The sequence below is a fragment of the Saimiri boliviensis genome, chromosome 2, assembly GCF_048565385.1.
Source record: "Saimiri boliviensis isolate mSaiBol1 chromosome 2, mSaiBol1.pri, whole genome shotgun sequence".
NCBI classification, from domain to species: domain Eukaryota; kingdom Metazoa; phylum Chordata; class Mammalia; order Primates; family Cebidae; genus Saimiri; species Saimiri boliviensis.
Window position 1 is genome coordinate 40,163,294 of NC_133450.1, and position 10,298 is coordinate 40,173,591.

At 43.1% G+C, this 10,298-nt stretch overlaps 1 protein-coding gene across 1 annotated transcript in view; it reads left to right on the forward strand.

Annotated features, from left to right (window-relative positions):
• Positions 1–9,917, forward strand: part of WDR89 (WD repeat domain 89) — a 55,253-nt gene extending 45,336 nt beyond the window's left edge. Inside the window, exon 3 of the mRNA XM_074393148.1 lies at positions 64–9,917. The gene's annotated coding sequence lies outside the window, so the exon portion shown is untranslated. The remainder of the gene's footprint in view (positions 1–63) is intronic.
• Positions 9,918–10,298: the final 381 nt, after the last annotated feature.

Genomic DNA, 10,298 nt, shown 5'->3' on the forward strand with positions numbered 1-10,298 from the left:
TGTTTTCCAAACCTTAAATCTGAGGATAACCTGGACTTCTCTCCTCCCTTTTCTCCTAACCAGTTTTTCACCACGTCCTGTGCCACTTCACCTCCTAACATCTGTCAGCTGTCCTTTTGCCTTTACCTCACCGCTTTGACCTTAGAAAAGACGTTCATTATTTCTCATCTGGACTACAAACTCGATGTCTAGTCTGCTTCAATTCATCCTTCTTGCTCCTTCTAGGCTAAACATCAAAAACGGATCTGGTTGGGGCGGGGAAGTGAGGGGGGAGGAAACAAAAACATCGGATGATGCTTCATGCTGCTTAAAATCTTCAGCACATTGATGTTTTGATGGAGTACTACATAAACATTAAAAACATGAAAATAGCCGGGCGCGGTGGCTCAAGCCTGTAATCCCAGCACTTTGGGAGGCTGAGGCGGGTGGATCACGAGGTCGAGAGATCGAGACCATCCTGGTCAACATGGTGAAACCCCATCTCTACTAAAGATACAAAAAATTAGCTGGGCATGGTGGCACGTGCCTGTAATCCCAGTTACTCAGGAGGCTGAGGCAGGAGAATTGCCTGAGCCCAGGAGGCGGAGGTTGCGGTGAGCCGAGATCGCGCCATTGCACTCCAGCCTGGGTAACAAGAGCGAAACTCTGTCTCAAAAAAAAAAAAAAAAAAAAACATGAAAATTTACCGTGTTTTTCAGTATTTTTAAAATATAAGACAGTGCTATGTAGTAAATGGCGAAACTACGTTGAAAGATTTCTGGAGAAATCACATTCATAAAACAATTGGAAGTGAAACAATATCAAAACAATAGGGCTTTTTAAAATTAAAAATATTTAAAATTCAAAAGTAATTCACAGTGTTGGAAGATTTGAGTGAGAAAATGTTCCTGAAAGTAGAACGGAAAGAGACAAAGTGAGAGAAAAGATGAAAGCCACAGAAGATAAACATAGGGGTCTAAAACCACACTAACAGTTTTAGAAAGTGAAAAAAGTTAAAAGAATAAATGAAATGGGGGCAGTGAGCTATTAGAAATAACATAAATGGCTGATATGGTTTGTCTGTGTCCCCACCCAAATCTCATCTTGAATTGTAATCCCTGTAATCCCCATAATCCCCACGTGTCTAGGAAGAGACCTGGTGGGAGGTGATTGGAACATGGGGGTGGTTTCCCCTGTGCTGTTCCTGTGATAGTGGGCAAGTTCTCACAAGATCTGATGGTTTTATAAAGGGCTCTGCCCTCTTCACTCTCCTGAAGCCTTGTAAAGAAGGTGCTTTGCTTCCCCACTTTGCCTTCCCCCATGATTGTAAGATTCCTGAGGCCTCCCCAGTCATGCTGAACTCCGAGTCAATTAAACCTCTTTCCTTTTATAAAGTACCCAGTCTTGGGCAGCTCTGTTTAGTGTGTGAAAACGGACTAATACAGTGGCTATTCCAGAACTTTAGTCTTTAGATGGAAAGGGACAACAGAGTGTGAAGTGTAATGAATGAAAAAGATGCACATCAAGGCATAGCACTGTGAAGTTTCAGAACTTCCAGAGTAATTGGAAAATCCTGCAAGTGTCTGCGGGGAAAAAACCACTTAGGAACCAATTTACATTTGTGTTAGACTTCTGTTAGCAAATCTGGATGACAAAAGATGGTGGATCAATGACTTCAGAATTCTGAGGACAGATTCCTATTTGAATTTATGCTCTCCAAACTCAGTCAGCAAATGGATAGTAAATTTTTTGAGACATCTGTTGTCAAATGACCATTACCTAGTTGCTCTCTGAACTTCAGGAACCAAATTGATATAGCTAACAAATTATCCATTTGTAACCAAACTCATTGGCTAAACCCAGGAAATAATAATTCTGTGACCAGGCAAGCTGTCTCCACATGTGAATTAAAAACATTACGGGCATACAAGATCTCAAACTTTACTCCCCATGCCATTTTTTTCCAAAGGCTGCTGAAGGATATACTCCACAGAAATTAAGAGAGTAAATCAAGGAAGAGCAGAGATGGCAAAAATCAGTGAACCAAGATAACAGCTTTGCAGCACAACTATAGGATATTCCGTCCAGAGTGGAGCAGGACAGAGGATATCAGGAGGGAGATGTCCAGGGAGAAAAACGAACTTATAGGTTACCCAGTGCATTTGACCATGAGGAGAATGGTGTAAATAGTAGAAGTGGATTTAAGTCACCACTTAATAGACCCTCAAAAAGATATACCAGGTTGGTGCAAAAGTAATTTCACCAACCTGTAGAATACTAACCCATAGAATGAGAGAAAGTGTTGGCAAGTCATATATTAAATAAGGAACTTGTATGCAGAACATATGAATAAATGTTAAAACTCAATATTGAAGCTGGGCGTGGTGGCTTACACCTTTTATCCCAGCACTTTGGGAGGCTGAGGCAGGCAGATTACGAGGTTAAGAGATCAAGACCATCCTGGCCAACATGGTGAAACCCTGTCTTAAAAAAAAAAATTGAAAAGACAACCCAATTTTTAAATTGATCAAAGGATCTGAATAGATATTTCTCCAAAGAAGATATACAAATGACCGGTATGCACATGCAGAGACATGCAGAGATACTCAGTATCTCTGCATGTGCATACCGGTCATTTGTATATCTTATATCAGTAGAGAAATGCAAACCAAACACTGCACCCATTAAGATGGCTGTAATATTAATAAAATTAGTGTCTTCTGAGGATTTGAAGAAATTGGAACCTTTGTACATTGCTCGTGGGAATATAAAATGATGGATCTGCTTTGCAAAACAGTCTAGAAGTTCCTCAGGCAATTGTACAGTTGCTATTTGACCTAGCAATTCCACTCCTAGGTATATGCCCAGAAGAAAACATATCCACACAAAACTTGTACATGAATGTTTCATAGTAACATTCATCCTAGCTAAAAGGTGGAAACAATCCAAGTGTTCCTCAGTAAATGAATGGTTGAGCAATGTGGTGTATCCATTCAGTGAAATATTACTCAGCCATAAAAATGAATTTTTTTTTTTTGAGACAGAATCTCACTGTTGCTCAGGCTGGAGTGCAGTGGTATGGTCTCAGCTCACTACAACCTCTGCCTCCCAGGTTCAAGCAATTCTCCTACCTCACACTCCCAAGTAGCTGGTATTACAGGCATGTGCCACCACAGCTGGCAAGTTTTTGTATTTTTATTAGAGACAGGATCTCACCATCTTGTCCAAGCTGGTCTCAAACTCCTAACTTCAAGTGATCCACCCGCCTTGGCCTCCCAAAGTGCTGGGATTACAGGCATGAGTCACTAACCCCGGCCCCCAAATACTGATATTAATACATGCTGCAACTTGGATGAATCCTGAAAACATGCTTAGTAAAAATAGCCATAAAAAATCGTATATTGAACGATTACATTTATACAAAATGGCCAAATTATCAAAATCTAGAGAAAGAACTTGTGTCAGAGGTTACCTTGGGCTGGGAGGAGAGGGAAGGATGGGATGATTGGTGGGTGACAGCTAAAGAGTTTGAGATTTCTTTTGTGGGGAGGTTCTAAAAGTGACTGTGATGATAGTTACACAACTGAATATACTAGCAATCACTGAATTGTACACTTCAAATACATGAATTGTGTAGTATGTGATTTCTATCTCAGTAAAAGCTGTTGCCAAAATCAAAAAAGATACCAAATAGGAAACAAAAGCCAGGGCAGCTGTCTTTTTTTTTTTTTTTTTTTTTTGAGACAGAGTCTTGCTCTGTCGCTCAGGCTAGAGTGTAGTGGCGTGGTCTCGACTCACTGCAACTTTTGCTTCCCAGGTTCAAGCAGTTCCCTGCTTCGGCCCCCCCAGTAGCTGGGATTACAGATGCCCGCCACCACACCCAGCAAATTTTTGTATTTTTCATAGAGATGGGGTTTCACCATCTTGGCCAGGCTGGTCTTGAACTCCTGACCTCGTGATCCACACACCTCGGCCCCAAAGTGCTGAGATGACAGGCATGAGCCACTGTGCTTGGCGCAGGGCAGCTATCTTAATAACTTATAAGGCTGATGTAATGTTGATCCCCAAACCAGATAAAAATGAAAATAGTTCCATTTTGCTTATCAATATGTATTCACAGTTAAAAATATTCAGTGACCAGGCCGGGCGTGGTGGCCCTTGCTGGTAATCCCAGCACTTTGGAAGGCCGAGGTGAACAGATCACGAGGTCAGGAGTTCAAGACCAGCCTGACCAACATGGTGAAACCCCATCTCTACTGAAAATAGAAAAATTAGCTGGGCATGGTGGCAGCTGCCTGTAATCCCGGCTACTCGGGAGACTGAGGCAGGAGGATCACTTGAACCCGGGAGGCTGAGGTTGCAGTGAGTTGAGGTCACAAGACTCAGTCTTAAAAAAAAAAAAAAAAAAAAAAAATTCAGTGACCAAGTAGATTTTGTCTGAGGAATACCAGCATGACTCAAAATAGGAAAATCTGTGATAATAATGAACAAAGGGAAAAAAAATCAAAATAAATTGATACAGAGAAACAGGAAAGTTTCAGAACTATTTATGAAAATAAACAAGTTAGCAATAGAATACGTGTGTGTGTTTGTGTGTGTGTGTGTGAGAGAGAGAGAGAGAGAGAGAGGGTTTTGCTCTTGCCCGGGAGTTCGATGGTGTGATCTCACCTGACTGCAACCTCTACCTCGTGGGTTCAAGCAGTTCTCCTGCCTCAGCCTCCTGAGTAGCTGGGATTACAGTTGTGCACCACCACACCTGGCCAAGTTAGCAATACAGTACTTTAACCTGGTGAAAGTTTATGTAATAAAAATCTATAGTAGGAACCAGGTGTGCTGGCTCACACCTGTAATCCCAGCACTTTAGAAGGCCAAGGCAGGCAGACTGCTTCAGCCCAGGAGTTTGAGACCAGCCTAGGCAACAGAGCAAAATCCTGTCTCTAGAAAAAATTAAAAATAGATATACAAAAAGTTAGCTAGGCATGTTGGCGTGTTCCTGTAGTCCCAGTTACTTGGGAAGCTCAGGTGGGACGCACCAGTGAGCCATGATTTTGCCGCTGCACTCCAGCCAGGATGACAGAGTGAGACTGTGTCTCAAAACAAAAACCCAAACCTACAGTAACCATTATACTTAGTGAACAAATGTTAGATTAAATGCATTCCTTTTGAGTCCACGACTCACTGAGGAGGCTTATCATCATGGTATGGATCCTGGTTAATACTAAGAAAAACAATTACGGTGTCTAAGGATTGGAAGAGAAGAGAAAACAAAACCTCCCCTTTGCCAATGGTATCTACCTAAAAAATTCAACAATCAACAAACAATTCTAACTCCTAAGAGATTCGGCAAGGTTGCCAGTATAAATAAGATCAGCCAATGAAAATCCAAAGCATATAATTTCGCAATAGGTACGAAAATGTAAAACATCAAGGAATTAACCAAGGATACACTAGGTCTATTTGAAGAAAGCTTTAAAACTCTAATGAAGACAAAATGATCTAAGGAACATTCTGTGCTTCCAATGAGATGACAATATTATAAAAGTGAACATTCTAAATTTAATGTGAAAAAGCAGATTACATTAATCCCAATCAAAATTCCAGTTGGATTTTTTGATGAACTCAAGTTTACTTTAAAATTTGTATGGAAGAATAAGGTCTACAAAGAAATGAACTTAGAAAAGAGAAATGAGGCCAGGTGCGGTGGCTCACGCCTGTAATCCCAGCACTTTGGAAGTTACAGGTGGGTGGATCACCTGAGGTCAGGAGGTAGAGACCAGCCTGGCCAACATGGTGAAATACTGTTTCTATTAAAAATATAAAAATTAGCCGGGCATGGTGGCGCATGCATATAATCCCAGCTACTTGGGGGACTGAGGCAGGAGAATTGCTTGAACCCAGGAGGTGGAGGTTGCAGTGCACCGAGATCGTGCCATTGCACCCTGGCCTGGGCAACAAGAGTGAAACTCCGCTCCCCCAAGAGAAATGATTATCCCTACCTAATGCTGAGACATTCTACAAAATCGTAGTAGTAAAAACTGTGACATAGCCTAAGAATAGTGCAAATTAAGAGTTCGAGGTGGGCAGATCACAAGGTCAAGAAATCGAGACCATCGTGGTGAACATGGTGAAACCTTGTCTCTACTAAAAATGTAAAAATTAGCTGGGCATAGTGGTGTGCGCCTGTAGTCCCAGCTACTCGGGAGGCTGAGGTAGGAGAATCGCTTGAACCCAGGAGGTGGAGGTTGCGGTGAGCCGAGATCGCACCATTGCACTCCAGCCTGGGTAACAAGAGCGAAACTCTGTCTCAAAAAAATAAAATAAAATAAAAATTCCAGCGAGGCACGGTGGCTCATGCCTGTAAGCCCAGCACTTTGGGAGGCAGAGGTGGGTGGATCACCTGAAGTCAGGAGTTTGAGACCAGCTTGGCCAACGTAGTGAAACCCTGTCTCTACTAAAAATGCAAAAATTAATTGGATGTGGTGGCAGGCACCTGTAATCCCAGCTACTAAGGAGACCGAGGCAGGAGAATTGCTTGAACCCGAAAGGTGGAGGTTGCAGTGAGCTGAGATTGCAGCACTCCACTCCAGCCTGGGCAACAGAGTGAGACTGCATCAAAACAACAACAACAAAATTACCTCATGTAAATTCAGAAGTGGGACATTTCCACAATTCATTGTGAGCAAGAATCCATTCTTACCTTTTTTGGAGATGGGTCTTACTGTGTTGCCCAGGCTGGTCTTCAACTCCTGGGTCCAAAGGCTCCTCCCACTTCAGTCTTCCAAGTAGCTGGGACTGCAGATGACTGCCACCCAACCCAGCTCTCCATGTTTTTGTTCTGTAAATCTTCAGCTTGTCAGCTAGTTACCTTCAAGTTCATAAGATGACTGTAAAAGTGCCAGTGATCACACCCGCACTCAACAATACCCAGTGGAAGAGAGTCTGTTTCTTTGCCTATGATTTTTCTTTGCTGGGATTACAGGCATGAGCCATGGCGCTGGGCCCATTTGTTGCTATTTCTATTGACTTAAAATCTATCTGCTTTTTTCTTCTCTGATATTACTTTTATTAATCTATACCAGGCGTCCCCAAACTTTTTACACAGGGGGCCAGTTCACTGTCCCTCAGACCGTTGGAGGGCCGCCACATACTGTGCTCCTCTCACTGACCACCAGTGAAAGAGGTGCCCCTTCCTGAAGTGCGGTGGGGGGGCCGGATAAATGGCCTCAGGGGGCCGCATGCGGCCCACGGGCTGTAGTTTGGGGACACCTGCTCTATGTTGTCCAGGCTGGTCTCAAACTCCTAGGCTCAGGTGATCCTCCCACCTCGGCCTCCACAGTGGTAGGATTACAGGTGTGAACCACCACATCCGGTCTGATACTGCCTTGTTAGCTAAGGAGTCTCTGCCTTGGAAGTCATTCTCCACTCACCACCCTGATTATTTCCACTTCCCAGCAGTGATCACAATCTATACTTTTGCTTACTTGTTTAATACCTGTCTCACTTGCTAAAAAGATTGGGCCCTTGAGGGCAATGATCTTGTCCACTGTCTGTTGCTGTATCCGTTAGTCAATGCTTGACATACTAATGAATACTTACAGGGTGACTGAATCTTACAAAAACATATTCTTTCAGATTTGAAGTTAATTAGCAGACTGGATAGCAAGAATAGTTTTTATATTTGTTTTTGCTGTACAAATGGAGATGGAGTTTTGCTCTTGTTGCCCAGGCTGGAGTGCAGTGGTGTAATCTCGGCTCACCACAACCGCCGCCTCCCGGGTTCAAGCCATTCTCCTGCCTCAGCCTCCCAAGTAGCTGGGATTATAGGCATGTGCCATAAAGCCTGGTTAATTTTGTATTTTTAGTAGAGATGGGGTTTCTCTGTGTTGGTCAGGCTGGTCTTGAACTCTCGACCTCAGGTGATCCACCTGCCTTGGCCTCCCAAAGTGTCAGGGTTATGGGTGTAAGCCACCATACCCAGCCTAAAAAAAATTTTTTTTTTTTTTTTTGGAGACAGAGTCTTGCTCTGTCGCCAGGCACTAGGCTGGAGTGCAGTGGCCAGATCTTGGCTCACCGCAACCTCTGCTTCCCAGGTTCAAGCAGTTCTCCTGCCTCAGCCTCCCAAGTAGCTGGGACTACAGGTGCATGCCACCACACCCAGCTAATTTTTGTATTTTTAGTAGAGATGGGGTTTCACCATGTTGGCCAGGATGGTCTCGATCTCTTGACCTTGTGATCCACCCGCCTCAGCCTCCCAAAGTGCTGGGGTTACAGGTGTGAGCCACCGCAGCCAGCCTTAAAACATTTTTTAAAATTTATTTTTAATTGTAGACTGGGTATGGTTGCCCACGGTGGCTCATATCTATAATCCCAGCACTTTGGGAGGCTGACGTGGGCAGATTACTTGAGGCTGGGAGTTCAAGACCAGCCTGGCCAACATGGTGAAACATTATCTAGTAAAAATACAAAAATTAGCCCCAGGTGTGGTGGCATGTGCCTGTAATCCCAGCTACTTGGGAGGCTGAGACAGGTGAATGACTTGAACAGGAGGCAGAGGTTGCAGTGAGCCAAGATCACGCCACTGCACTCCAGCCTGGGCAACAGAATGAGACTCTCAAAAAATAAAATAAAATTGTAGTAAAATACATGTAATATAAAATTCACTTCACCATTTTTTAAGTGTAGAACTAAGTAATGTTTACTATATTCACATTATTGTATAACAGATCTCTGGAACTTTTCATCTTGCGATACTGAAACTCTGTACCCATTAAACAACTCCTTATTTCCCCTTTCTGCCAGCACCAGGGAACCACCATTCTACTTTTTGTGTCCATGATTTTGACTCTAGATATTTCACATAAGTAGAATCCTATAGAATCTGTCCTTTTATAACTGGCTTATTCATTTAGCATAATATTCTCAAGGTTCATCCATGTTGTAGCATGTGACAGAAGGTCCTTCTTTTTATAAGGCTGAATAATACTCCCTTGTACACATATGCCACATTCTCTTTATCCTTTCACGTGTTCACAGGCATTTGGGCTGCTTCTCTAGGCAATTGAGAGTAATGCTGCAATGAACATGGGTGTGCAAATATCTTGTCAAGATCCTGCTTTCAGTTTTTTTTTTGGATATATACTCAGAAGCGGAATTGCTGGATCATATGGTAATTCTATTTTTAGTATTTTGAAGAATCATGTTAACTTTTAAACAAATAGCCCCATTCTCATGGACTGTAGTGCAATATGTTAAGAGGTGGCATATTGGCTTCCCTCTAATTAAACTGAAAATAGCAATCATGCTCATATATAACCATTAAAATATGTTTAAACCTCTTACTTAAGATGCATCAGTTACACTGTTGGCAACTGTAGATGCTTTCATTTCCTCCCGGTCTCAGTCAACAAGCTGTTCTTTACTTTTAACAACCCCTTCCCCCAATATCAGGGTCACTAGAGCAGAAGGTTCATGATGGAAGGACCTGTTTTGTTCAATGCTGTGCCCCAAGTAACTAGCACAGTAGTTGGCATAGAATAGCACTCAAAAAGAATGGATAAATGAACGAGTGAGCGCATGAATAAAAAGACCATGTTGCTAGGAATAGTGGAAAAAATTGAACTTAGCCCCAGGAGTGAGAGCAAAGTACCTCTTGTTTCAGTAAGCAGGAAGTGAAACACAGATGGCAAAGAGACATTTGATGACATGGATTTTGCCAGAATGATGATACCATCCCTAGGATGAATGAGACTAAAGCTCTGATGATCACATAGGATCATACCAACCATGAAGATATGGGGAGTTGAGGAACCCATGGAATGCTTTCAGATTAATGGGATTGCACTCTAGGAAGAAAAAGCCAAGGGAGTGCTAATAGTACAGGACCTTCTTTCCCTTCTCTTTTTCTTTTCTTTTCTTTTCTTTTTTTTTTTTTTTTTTTTTTGAGACAGTCTCACTCTGTCGCCAGGCTGGAGTGCAGCGGCCATCTCACCGCTACCTCCGCCTCTGGGGTTCAAGTGATTTTCCTGCCTCAGCCTCCCGAGTAGCTGGGACTACAGGTGCGTGCCACCATGCCCAGCTTATTTTTGTCTTTTTAGCAGAGATGAGGTTTCACCATGTTGGCCATGATGGTCTCGATCTCTTGACCTCATGATCCGCCACCTCGGCCTCCCAAAGTTCCGGGATTACAGTCTTGAGCCACCGCGCCTGGCCCTTTCGCTTCTCTTCTGCCAGACAGCATGGACTCTGGGGTTTGGGTGGGTGGGGCGCGGAGCATCGGAAGCAAAAGCATTGTCACACCAAGTTGCAGATTCCCTGCCAGC